The sequence below is a fragment of the Balaenoptera acutorostrata genome, chromosome 18 (genome assembly GCF_949987535.1).
Source record: "Balaenoptera acutorostrata chromosome 18, mBalAcu1.1, whole genome shotgun sequence".
In the NCBI taxonomy this organism is placed as follows: domain Eukaryota; kingdom Metazoa; phylum Chordata; class Mammalia; order Artiodactyla; family Balaenopteridae; genus Balaenoptera; species Balaenoptera acutorostrata.
Genome location: NC_080081.1, coordinates 32,386,987 through 32,400,321, shown reverse-complemented (window position 1 = coordinate 32,400,321; position 13,335 = coordinate 32,386,987). Strand labels below are relative to the sequence as shown.

The following is a 13,335-nucleotide window of genomic DNA, read 5'->3' as shown; positions in this document are numbered from 1 at the left end:
CGTGGGTGAGAGGTGACCTACAGACCGGGGAACAATCACGAATGCTATCACTGCTGCTCCCTTTTCTTGAACAGAAACGTAATTCTTGCACGTGCCATAGTTAATGCATACGTGAATGCAAAGCAGAGTCAACACTATTAAAAACCTGTTGCAGGGGCTTCCCTGGTGGCGCAGTGGTTGAGAGTCTGCCTGCCAGTGCAGGGGACGCGGGTTCGAGCCCTGGTCTGGGAGGATCCCACATGCCGCGGAGCAACTAGGCCAACTAAGCCCGTGAGCTACAATTGCTGAGCCTGCGCGTCTGGAGCCTGTGCTCCGCGACAAGAGAGGCCGCGATGGTGAGAGGCCCGCGCACCGCGATGAGGAGTGGCCCCCACTTGCCGCAACTGGAGAAAGCCCTCGCACAGAGACGAAGACCCAACACAGCCATAAATAGATAAATAAAAAAAAAAAAAAAAAAAAAAAAAAACCTGTTGCATGGGGGTGGGGAGGTGAACAGTAAAAGGGTAGCACAAGGAAGCCTTGTGCCTGTGACAGCAGTTAAATAAATCTACACGTGACAAAACTGCACAGAACTATACACACAAGCACACACAAATGACTGCATGTAAAACTAGCGAAATCTGAACAAGCTTTGCAGATTGGACCGATGTCTTGGTTATGATTTTGCACTACAGTCAGGCAAAACGTTACCACCGAGGGAAACTGGGTAAAGGGACACAAGATCTGCTTTGTACAAGACCCGGGAGAATTCCTATGAACCTATCATTATTTAAAAATAAATTTTTCAGAAAGAAAACCTGTCAGTAGCAAACACTGTTTGCTATACATACAGACATACATTTAGTCATATTCTTTCAATCCACGTTTATTAAACACATACTATTGCCTGGCACTGTTGCACATGCTGGGGTTATCGACACAGAAATGATATCACCTTTGATCCTGAGAAACTCACAGCCTGGTCATCCACCAGGAAAGCAAGGTATGGAGGGAAGAGAAGGTACAACGGTACTCTACACGCAGAGATCAAGTAAGGGTCTGCAATTGGTACGTGTCATAGTCAAGCTTTACATGAAAGCAAATGTATTTGCCAATCCCCACTCCATTCACAAAATAAATGACTACGTACGACCAGAATAAAATGGTCATATTAACGTAAGGTTCACATCATTAAAAAATCTCAACCCTGGAGACAAGTTGCTGCTAAAGGTATTTCTATCTTAAGAGCAAATAAATGTTTAGTTAAAATAAGCTGACTGCTTTCATAAGAAAGGGGGTTGTGTTTGACTTCAAAATGTCAATGTTTCCTTTAAATTGCTTTTTTGAGATATGTCTTTGGAAATGTTAAAATTATTCAAGCTAAATTTACAGCTTAGTTTAAAACATGTAAAACTGAGGGGTGATAAAGAAAGAATATTAACTTGGAATAGAAGTTGCTATTCTTTAAAATACAGCTATGGATTCACTTTGCATGTTATGTGCTTTCCTGGAAAAGTTTTGTAAAAGCAAATAATTTCACTTTAAATCAATATGATCTTTTATTTAAGAGGTACTTCCTCCCTGATTCTGATTTTCCATTAACAATATATCAGTATCTTAACTTTATCAGTCCCTCTCACAAGTTGGCCTAATCAAATCCTTGGGTTCCCTCATACTTCTAATATTATATCTGGAAAACGCTACACAAGAAAACATAATTCTGTAAAAAAATTTTAAATAAAGAAATAATGCCATTATTGTGCTTTGGCCTAATTAAAGATTTACTACAAAAAATCTTACTTTTGGAAATAGGAGAAAATAATAAAAGACCAGTATTAGCTTTCAAAAACTGAACGCAATTAAGAGAAAGATGGAAATTCTACCAATCTCTCTAGCCTCAGCTTGGATGATCATTGGACTCAAGCGGGCAGAAGCAAAGATGGCAAATGCTGACTACACAAAACTCCTGACTTACACACCGCACCACCTGCACTGCCCCGAAACTTTCACACATGACCTATCGTCCGAAAAATCAATATAAAACAGTATCTTACAGTCACTGTATAAACTACGCAGTACGGCTTGTTCAAAAACCAAACTCACGGGCTTCCCTGGTGGCGCAGTGGTTGAGAACCTGCCTGCCAGTGCAAGGGACACAGGTTCGAGCCCTGGTCTGGGAAGATCCCACATGCCGCAGAGCAACTAGACCCGTAAGCCACAACTACCGAGCCTGCGTGTCTGGAGCCTGTGCTCCGCAACAAGAGAGGCCGCGACAGTGAGAGGCCCGCGCACCGCGATGAAGAGTGGCCCCCACTTGCCTCAACTAGAGAAAGCCCTCACACAGAAACGAACACCCAACACAGCCAAAAATAAATTAATTAATTAATTAATACTAATTTAAAAAAAAAAAAAAAAAAACCAAACTCAGGAGACCAAACCCTAAGAGTTCTCATCACAAGGAAAAAAACTTTCTTCTTCTCTCTTCTTTTTTTTTTTTTTTTTTTGCTATTTCTTTCTATTGTATCCATGAGTTGATGGATGCTAACAAAACTTACAGCAGTAATCATTTCACAATATATGTAAAGTCAGACCATTATGCTGTACAGGAACTTACACAGTGATGTATGTCAATTATATCTCAATAAAACTAGAAAAAATGAAATGCAGGCAAAATTAATAAGACTTACTATGTTACAGAATTTTTACTGTTTCCATTAAATAAAATACTTCTTATCTAAAAAAAATTATCACAAGACATTAAATAGACCTAAATAAATGATTAAAGATACCAAGTTATGAGACTGAACATATTTTTTTATTTTGAAGATGTCATTTCTCTCCAAAAACATGTCATATCAATTCAATGCAACCCCGATAAGAACCCAGAAAGGGTTATTTATCTTTGTTTTGTGGACCCTTATCAGCTGATCAAAAATATATTCATAAGTATAGTGGGCCAATAAAAACCAAGACACTCTTGCAGGCGGGAAAAAAACTCATGAATGTCAAAAATTGAGTATAGTGTTAAACAGATATTCTGGTTGAAATAATTCAACTACAGGTATCACATACTGAAATACATAAATGGTAAGTCAGACATATCGGTTCCTTAGCTCACACTTTCCCTAATGAAGGGCCATCAGAATACCATGCTTGAAAACTTAATCTGCCACAGACTATGGGAACAACTCATATCTCTTCACTTGTATTTTTCTGATTCTGTCATGTATCCGACATGGAGCCAAGTGCCAAAATGCAACAGCCATCCAAAGCAGACAGGATTCGTGCCATCACGGAGAGCATCTACAAGGAAGAGAGGAAGGTATGCTCTCCGCAGCCTGTGCGTGAGACCCAGGGCTGTGTGTGCAGACCGCCCACCACTCCTGAAAAAACACGGATGCTCCAAGTGGCTGCACTGAACATCCTAGACTGGGACACAGGATTCCAGAGACCTCTAGACCTCTGGACCCTCCATCAAGCCAAGAACAGTCTCAGGAATGAAGTGGACTCCAGTACTATAAACTCAGTGCCGACGTCAGTATGCCTACAGCGTCTCTCCCTTATTTTCAAGCCACTTAAGATCGAACAAGAGACTCTTAGAATACCTCATTCAGAAACAGTGAATGCACTACACAACAAAGCTGTTGTCACGAAGAGGTATTTCCTCCACAACTCCTTTACGGAGCTGTCCCCTCTCTCTTTAAACAATATTAGGTCGTATGACCCAGGTTTTCAACAGCTGAGGTGGTCAAAAAATGTTTATACCGAATATCAAAATAATCCTTGCCTCAGCAAGCAGGCTAAAATGAAAACCAGCTCTTCTATCTCCATCCACCCTCTCAGGTCTGCTTGACTTAAAAGCTTGACACCATCCTGAACCCCCCTTCCTCCACCCAGATCTTTTCCATTCTATTAGTTGTCAAGTCCTATGGGTCCTGAGAATGACTCTCAAATTGATCCCTTCTCTTCCATTCTCACTGCCACAACAATCATCCAGGGTGGCATTAAATGAAATTCACATTATGACCCCAAACCACAGAATTATTCCCCACCTCGTACACATTAAATAAAATTCACATTATGACCCCAAACCACAGAATTATTCCCCACCTCGTTCACACTAAATAAAATTCACATTATGACCCCAAACCACAGAATTATTCCCCACCTCGTACACATGTGACCCAACAACCACACGCGACTACTCGTGCACACCCTTCCTCCTGAACACCACTGATCACCGGGTTCCCCCCACCTCAAATATCTCTGACAAAAATCCCTTCTCACAACTTAGCTCGAAAGCCACTTCCTCAAAGAAATTATGTCCTAATTCTTTACCATCTCTGAACCCTCACAATACCTCGTACCATTCATATGCCTTGCAATGCAGTTACTCACCTGAGTATTTATTATGGACGTATTTTATCTTAAGGGTAAGGCTTGCCTTGTCCCACCCAGTGCAAGGACGTATCCTGTGAACACTGTGCACAGGAGATGACTGATAAATATTTATCAAATGGAACTGACCTTGACCATTCATGTTAAAATGCTGGCTTCTTCTCAAATGCAAGCATTGTATAAATGGGGCTAAAATGTTGATGAGTGGGGAGGCAGGAACTCCAGCAGTTCCAGTGATCTCAGGAACTGCGATTTCCTAAAACTCATTATCAAAATCACCAACACCCACAGCTCAACTTCATGAAAAAGGAATCCAACATCAAAGATATGGCAATAAAATTCCCCCAGACCTCTGAATTACACACACACACACACACACACACACCCTCTCTCTTTCTCCCCCTCTTTCTCTCCCTCCCCACCTGCCCCCACCCCCAAGGAGGGGGCAGACCTCAGGGCAGGACAGTCAAGTTTTTATAGCAGTCTCTGGAGTCAGAATGCCTTGGTCCAACCTTGCCCTGTTATTGTGTGAATGCATTCCAAGTATATAAATTACCTGCGCCATAATTTCATCATCTGCAAAATAAAGATTATGACATAGTATCTCCTTCATATAAAACATGTATGTGCTAAATAAGTGCTACAGTATATAAGTGTTTGCTACTGCTATTTTCTGGAATGTATATAATTTATTAATAATTTACTTAAATATTTAGAATGAGATTATCTACTGGCTGATTCTTAATAGATAAGATCTCAAGTGCAATTAACAGCATAAGGACCCAATCCTGAAAATGGATCTGACCTGGTACCATCTCCCCGGGCCAGGCAATATTCCATGCTTTTTACTGTAACAATGATATCAAAAGGTCACAGGGTCCTAAAGACTGCTAAAAAAGAAGCAAACCCAGAACAGGATCTCTGTTTTGATACAGCTGTGTTGAACACTGCAGGAGTTAGGGCTACAGGAATCCTAGTTACAGCCTGAGTTTGAATTGACTGAAGAAGCCTTAATGGATTGCCAAGTCTTAACATCAATTAAGTAAGACCTGATAAGTATGTCCAAAAGGGTAATAAAATAATTCAGAAGGACCTCATAAATATGAAACATTAAATATTTGCAACGTGTCGTTCAATCAAACAGTTAAGATCTATGCTTCAGAGAACAGAAACTCATAAAGCATTTAAATGAACATGAGAAAAGCATTAACTGAGGCACAAATTAAAACCGAGACAGCACAATGCTCTCTATGGGCAGGGACTTTCTAGTACCCAGATATCCCAGGAGACACAACGAAGCAGGGAGAAACTGAGTAAAATAGGAATCAGAGTGTCAAGAAAGCAGCAAAGACTCATCAGGATCTTTCTCAAGATCATCCAAATACAAAAAGAAAAAAGAAAAAAGAAGAAGAAAGGTATAAATAAGATTCCATGCATGATAAGCAATGTCCGACTAATTGACTGAAAAGCCTCTCCACAAGGTTAAACTGAGATTCCCTTCGTGAAATATTATTTTTTCATTAAGTCTGTAAACTTGAAAGATTGCATGAAATGGGGGTCTAGCACTGCTCAAGCTCTTCTAATTAGTCCCCTAATGGCCAGAAGGAAAATAAAATTAAGTACTTCACCCTTTGACAAATTAAACCATTTCAAACATCAAAAATTAATGCATTCACATGCTTCAAAAGAACAGAATGAATAGAATATGTTTAGTGATGACTAAATATGGGTATGGGGAAGGAGGACAAGGACAAGATAATTCATTGTGGCCTGATGGAGGGCCATTCTGTCCGGGCTAACACAGCAGTAAGGAAACTGAGACAAAAGAACTCACTCCAACTTCCTAACAGACACACAGAAGGCCTCATGGAAAAATGGAAATGAACCTCTGTGTGTGCATGACTCTGTGTACACTCTCTGCCTTCATAATGGCTTCAGTGTTTCTTGATATTTTACTAAAATACAGTAAATCCAGATTACAGAAGTATCTTGGTCCTTGGCCAGGACAACCAGTTAAAGCTACCACTCTCCCATTTCTAAAGAGCACTCATTAATTAATTAACGAAAAGGGACAAAAGTAGTATGTGCTGTACAAAGACAGACTAAGTGGGCTTAAATTTTTCTCTAAGTTAAGAGTTCCTTGAGGAAGGTTTGCATTTCTCTACTCCAGATAATGTTTATGTTTTCAATAAAGACGGAAATGTAAAAATTGGGCTATGGATCTAGTTATAATACATTAGGCAAGTCCTCAGAGCAACTGCTGTTTAGGTTGAGAGAGTGAGAGAGCATTATATCCATTAAACACTCCTAAAGGGTTCCATGTTTCCCAATAATCCTGTAAGGATTCTAGTCTTATTGTCAGAAACAATAAACAACACTATTGAGCAGATCATATTTCATTTTATACCTTTTTGGCAAACTGCAAAAAAAAAAAAAAATGATGTGGTCAATAAATGAATAACTCCTCCAATCAGAACATTAATAAAAACCCTCTTACACTTTGCCCTTAGATAAATGACTCATGAGAGGGCCCAGGAAAATAAACCACCTCACAAAAACATCAGTGAGAGAGAAAAACCTATTAGTTCCCAACTGCAGAGGAATGGAAGAAAAACTACCCAGAAACAAGGCCTCTTATTCCACAATGTGACCACAACTACTTCTACCCTCTTCCATTGCCACCATTTTTATTTGGGATCTCCAACTCTACATCTGTAAAATGGGATAATAAAAACGCCCCGGCAGCAACAAGCACACCGTGTACCCAGATCTTGGTTTCTAGTATCATTCTCTAATAACAGGAACCAGGTCTCCTTGGAGAAATGGCTGATTCTAGGACTGAGGCAGGAGATATATAAAATGAGTATGTAGCATCTGTAGTGACAGAAAGTAAGGAAGAAGAGGAGGGAGAGGGAAAGGCAAGGGTAAAAGGAAGAAAAGACAAGAGAAAAAAAAAAAGAAAAAAAGAACAGGGAATTCCCTGGCCGTCCAGTGGTTAGGACTCCATGCTTTCACTGCAGAGGGCCCGGGTTCAATCCCTGGTAAGGGAACTTAAGGTCCCACAAGCTGTGTGGCACGGCTAAAACAAACAAACAAACAAACCACACAAAAACACAATAAGGGGGTTTGTCAAAGGGATACAAGGACCAACTAAAAGAGTCCCCAATGCCAACGCTAGAACAATCTGAGTAACAAAATTAAGTAGTATTAGATTATAACCCAAAAGTATAAAATAACCATGAGTCTATATTAATATGTGTTTAGATAGATAGATAAAAATAGACAAATAGACAGATAGACAGATAAATAAGGGACAACAGACAAATCTCTTGAGTTGAAGTAGTCCAAATAATCTTTGTGTACACTTCACCCTCAAGGAGGAAGTGCACAACTCCCCACTCTTCAAGTGTAGGGAACACAGGGCGACTTCCTTCCAAGGAGTAACCGTAAGGAAAGAAGGAAAGAGGATAACTTTACAGTGGAGAAACCTGACCAACCCTATCTCAGCCAGGTAACCAAGGTCAGCATCAACAGTGATAAATCATTCTGACAGCATATACTGTTGATCTGATGTCATGACAATGGCACTTTAGCTCTGTGATCCTCCTCTTAAAGAGGTATAACCCCAGACTAACCATGAGAAGGACATCAGACAAATACCAATTGAGACTCACTCTACAAAGTATTTGACCAGTACTCCGCAAACTGTCAAGGTCATCAAATATAAGGAACGTCTGACAAACTGCCACAGCCTCGAGAGGCCAAAGAGGCATGACCCCAAAATGTAGCGTGGGGTGCTGGATGGGATCCTAGAACAGGAAAAAGACAGTGGATAAAAACTGAAAAATGGGAATCAGGTATGAACTTACAATAATGTATCCAGATTGATTCACTAATTGTAATAAACATACCACAGAAATGTAAAGTGTTTGTAACAGGGGAAACTGGGAGAGGGTATATGAGAACTCTATACTATCATCACATTGTTTTCTGTAAATCTAAAGTTTTTCAAAAATAAAGTTTATTTTTAAAAATGCCTGACTAACCTTCTACGCAAGGCTAAGTTTTTTTAAAGTTTATGGAAGGGGAGTTATTGTTCAATGGATATAAAGATACAGTAATACAAGATGAGCAAGTTCTAGAGATCTGATGTGCAACATAGTACCTATAGTTAACAACATCGTGCTGTGCACTTAAAAATATGTTAAGGGACTTCCCTGGTGGCACAGTGGTTAAAAATCCAACTGCCAACGCAGGGGACCCAGGTTCAATCCCTGGTCCGGGAAGATCCCACATGCCACAGAGCAACTAAGCCCGTGCGCCACAACTACTGAGCCTGCGAGCCACAACTACTGAGCCCACATGCTGCAACTACTGAGCCCGTGCGCCTAGAGCCTGTGCTCCGCGACAAGAGAAGCCACCGCAATGAGAAGCCCGCACACCGCAACAAAGAGTAGCCCCCGCTTGCCTCAACTAGAGAAAGCCCGCTCACAGCAACGAAGACCCAACACAGCCAAAAAGAAAAAGAAAAAAAAAAAAAATGTTAAGAAGGTACATCTCATTTTAAGTATTCTTAACCATTAAAAAAAAAGCGAAGAGACAAAAACTCTTGGGAGGCGATGGATATGTTTACTACCTTGATTATGATAACGGTATTATGAGTGTACACAGATGTTCAAACTCATCAAATTATATACATTAAATACATGCAGTTTTTTTGTGTGTATCATACCTCAATAAAGCCATAAAAAAAAAGTTTATAGAAGTATTTAGTTTGTTCACAAGCTACAACACCTGTAGTCTTAAAACATGTTTTAAAAATTATACTTTTCCATTTGTTTTCCAGAAGAAACAACATATTCCATTTCATTTTGAGGGGCTCTTAGAGATTTGTTTTTTCCACCTGATAAAAAGAAACTGGGGTCAGCTGTAGCACTGCGTGGGGCCTTTCGAGAGGCTCACAGGAGAAAAAGAAGAGTTACTTGCAAAGATTACAAACTGGAATTGAATCATATAAGGTTGTTTCTTGACTACAGTTAAGGCAGTCTGCTCAGATATACTGTAACCACCCTAATAAGGAATGCTTAATTATCACTAATAGAAATGACCTCTATTTAGAAAACATTATTATGATTTGTTTTACCACACATATTTTCATCTGATCATCTTACTACTGTATTCCATATAGGCAAAGAATACTTTGTACTTCCTTACTACATCATTCATTTCATTTTTTATTTCTTTACTGTCATCGATTTGCCTAATGAATAAAATCATTCATTTTAACATTCACTGCATTGTTTGGAAAGGACTACTGAAAAACAGAAAAAGCAAGAAATTAACATACATATTTTTTTAAATCACAGCACTATGAAGCTTAATTATACATAACGCAGCTAGACATATGTAATATTTATCTTCCCAGCATCTTCTCGGAACCAGCCCTGCTTCATCCTAGAGAAATTCTGCTTAGTCCGTGTGTTTGGGTACGGCTGTCCCTCCGCCTGGAGCCCAGGAATGGGCACGTGACCCTGGCCTAACTGATCTGAGCATTCTCCCCCTGGTCACCTCTGATTGGTTTAGGGAACAGGTGACAGAGACAACTGTTAAGTTATCAGAAGAAGTGCTTGCTCTTTCTCTGAGAATATAAATGTCTTTATGATAGAGGCAACCAGCAGCCATTCAGCTATCACACTTGAACAGGCTGAGAATAAAGCAAGCAGAAGCGACAAACCTGAAAAGTGAACAGAGAAAGTGAGTACTAACGACATAATTTAAACTGCTACATGGGGCAGGACTTAAAAACAGCTTCACCTCTTGGATGGACCCATTCCATAAGCCAATAAGCCATAAACCTGTTTTTGGTTAAGCAAGCTTGAGGTGGTGTATCAGTTAAGATTGGGTTTAGCTGCAAGTGTCAGCAAACTTAAAAGGACAGTGGCTTAGACACGACCGCAGTTTCTATCTCTAGCATTCAGAATGCAGGGTCAAGGGCTGGTATGGAAGTTCTGCTCCCCCAAGTCTTACAGAACTATGCACATTCCAGCTCACAGCACCACCATTCCTAGAGCCTGACCCCCTCTCATGAGTTTAATCCGACAGCTAGACCTCCTGCCACTGCGTCACATGCCACACACAGAAAGGAAGAAGGGAGGAAGATGTGAGGGAAAGGGAATGCAGTAGGTGACTTCACAGGTGGGTTCCTAGCAGCCACCTACAGGAAGTTCTTACTGGCTGGAACCTACTCGGCCACATTTAGAGGCTAGAAAATGTCAGTCATCTTTCTTCTGGGCAGCTATGCACACAACTAAAAATTCTATTGTCATAGAAGAAGGAAAGAACAGAGATTTGGGGACCATCAGCCCCTGCCAATCTGGGTGTCTACAATTTCCAACCAAGGCAACTTATACAAATCATATACTACGTAATAGGCGTTCTTTCAATGACTGTAATTTAAAAGCAAGAAACTTTAAGGCATTAAATCACTGCAGTACTTACATTTTGGGAATCCCACACAACAATGACACACACTTAGAATCCAGCAATATGAACATCTAATTTCACATTTTAGAAAATCAAAATTTTGAGAGTAGAGCTTTATCATGTGGCCCAAGTGGTTAACATAAGGATACAAATTCAATAAGGAATTAAAACTACAATATATAAAGAAATTCTACAAAGAAAAAGACAAGAAACTCAACAGAAAAATCTGCTAAAACATATGGATACATGATTGACAGAAAGGGAAACAAAAGTGGCCAACAAGAATATGACTTTTGGATTAAGAAAGAGCAGATTGATCATACACATTGACTTTCACTCTCTCCTCTACTCAAATAAAATGAGAGGTAATAGATTTTTCTTTTGGCATAGAATGTGAGATGAGTCAATCACGGCAAAAAAAATTTTTTTGGAAAGGCAAAAAGCAGATGGAAGAAAGGTAAATGATTTAGCAGACCCTAGAAAGCTGAAAGAAGCTAAGCCAATTGTGAGGAAAACTGAGAAGCAATCTCACTGACCCGACAAAACCTTCCAGGATCTGGGAGGCTGTCAGCTCCACTCGACTCTAGAAAAGGGGGTAAAATTTAGCTGTATCAAGGGAAACCGGCTGACAATCCCTCTAAGAATTATTTAGATCTCCGGATGCCCTACCTTATTGAACACAGATGACCACCCTCCCCAATCCTAGAAGACCAGTGGTTTACTCTCGGAATAGAGGAAAACATGGGGCTTCTACTGGAAGTCCAGGGACACCGTGTGAGTGAGGGAATCATACGGAGAACAGAGTGAGGGGGGAGCAGACTGCTGAGGTGTCATGCCCAGTTTTCTTCCCAGTCAGGCTGCAAATGGCTTGCCTGGCCTATACCTGTAGGCAGGAGTCTGGAAGCTCTTTCTCTGAGAACCTGATTGGTCCTAGAATCAAGCCTACAGATATTTCCTGCCATCAGGGGCTCCACAAGTAGTAGCCCAGTGAGGTTGACTCTGCTGAGAAGCCCACATTCCAGTACAGAGCTTCCAGGAAGCTGTTGAGTGCTCCAACCAGAGATTACAGAGATTATAAATGCATTCAAAAAACAAGAGGACGTCATTAACAAAGGATTACTATAAGAACAAGTGATTTTTAGAAATTAAAAATGTGACAGTAAAAAAATGAAATAAAAGGATGGGAAGATGAGGATGACACGCTCTTTCAGAAAGCAGAACAAAACACAAGAGAGGAGCAAAACAGTAACTGGAATTGGAAGAAAATTGGAATTGAAGTCCAGGATGTTCAATGTGGGAATATGGGAGTTAAAGAGAAAACAGAAAATGGAGATGAGGACAGCATCAAACAAACACAACCCTCCTGCTCCCCAAACTCTTGTTGCCTGAACTGAATAGATGATGAAAATAAATTTTGAGGTAGTACTCTCTGGAGGAAACACTATTCCTGGATCCTCTGACACGTTCCGATCTGGTTGCTTGCTATCTGAACTCAGTAAATGAATCAAATTGGACAACAAGGGATCTCTGCATTTGAAAAAAGAAATTTCCCTAAAACAAGGGTTGAAAAGTTGACAGAACTATAAAACCAGCTGCAAATTATAGAACCTGCAAAATTTGATGAAAACCGATCACACAAAGGCACATCATTGAGAAATTCAGAACCTTTGCAACAGGAAGACACTTCTCCAAGACTCCAGAGAGAGAGAAAAAGCAAGGGGGGCGGGGGGAGGAAAGGTCATCAACGAAAATACTGGGAATCATGACGGCATCCAAACAGAAGCTGGAGTGGAGGAATGCCTTCAAAATCCCAAAGGAAAATCATGTCCAACCCTGGATTCCAGACCCACCTACACTCTCAATGAAATATAAAAGTAAAGGTATGTTAGATGTCAAAAACTTACATCTCCTACAAGGACCCTTCTCAGGAAGGAGGAGATGCACAGCAAAGAAGGAGGTAAACAAAGGAGAAGGAACCATGAGATAAGGGAATAGAGGGCTCAAGAGAGAGGAAAGAACAGACAACTATGGGGCCCCAGGACCCGAGCTGTGCACGAGGCAGGGCAGCACTACAGGCCCCAAGAAGAAGGATCTGACACAACACCCCAGGAATCTAAACGCACAGAGAGGAGAATCAGACAACTCGGGGATTGGAGCAACGGTAAGAATATTCAAAACTCAGTAAACAAACAAAAAATCAGACAAAATTTATAAGAAAGGAAGAGTAAACGCTGGGCACTGCACAGCTTTGAGTAGTGTCTAAAGGTTTAATTACGTAAACACTTAATATGGATTGAACCAAAGCTGACACAACTACACTGGAGAGACTGCAAAGCTGTGGGTTTGGTGGGGGCAGGCAGGGGGGTGTGGAGAGGAAAAGGGCTCAATCCTGTATTACACGCTGGGAAGTCGGCAGGTAAAGGCTAACACTAAGGGAAACAAAGAGAGTAGTTCCTCAGAGGACAGAAAGACAGG

At 40.6% G+C, this 13,335-nt stretch overlaps 1 protein-coding gene across 3 annotated transcripts in view; it reads right to left on the bottom strand.

Annotated features, from left to right (window-relative positions):
• KLF12 (KLF transcription factor 12) overlaps positions 1–13,335 on the bottom strand; it is a 478,511-nt gene that overhangs the window by 384,674 nt on the left and 80,502 nt on the right. The window lies entirely within an intron of this gene.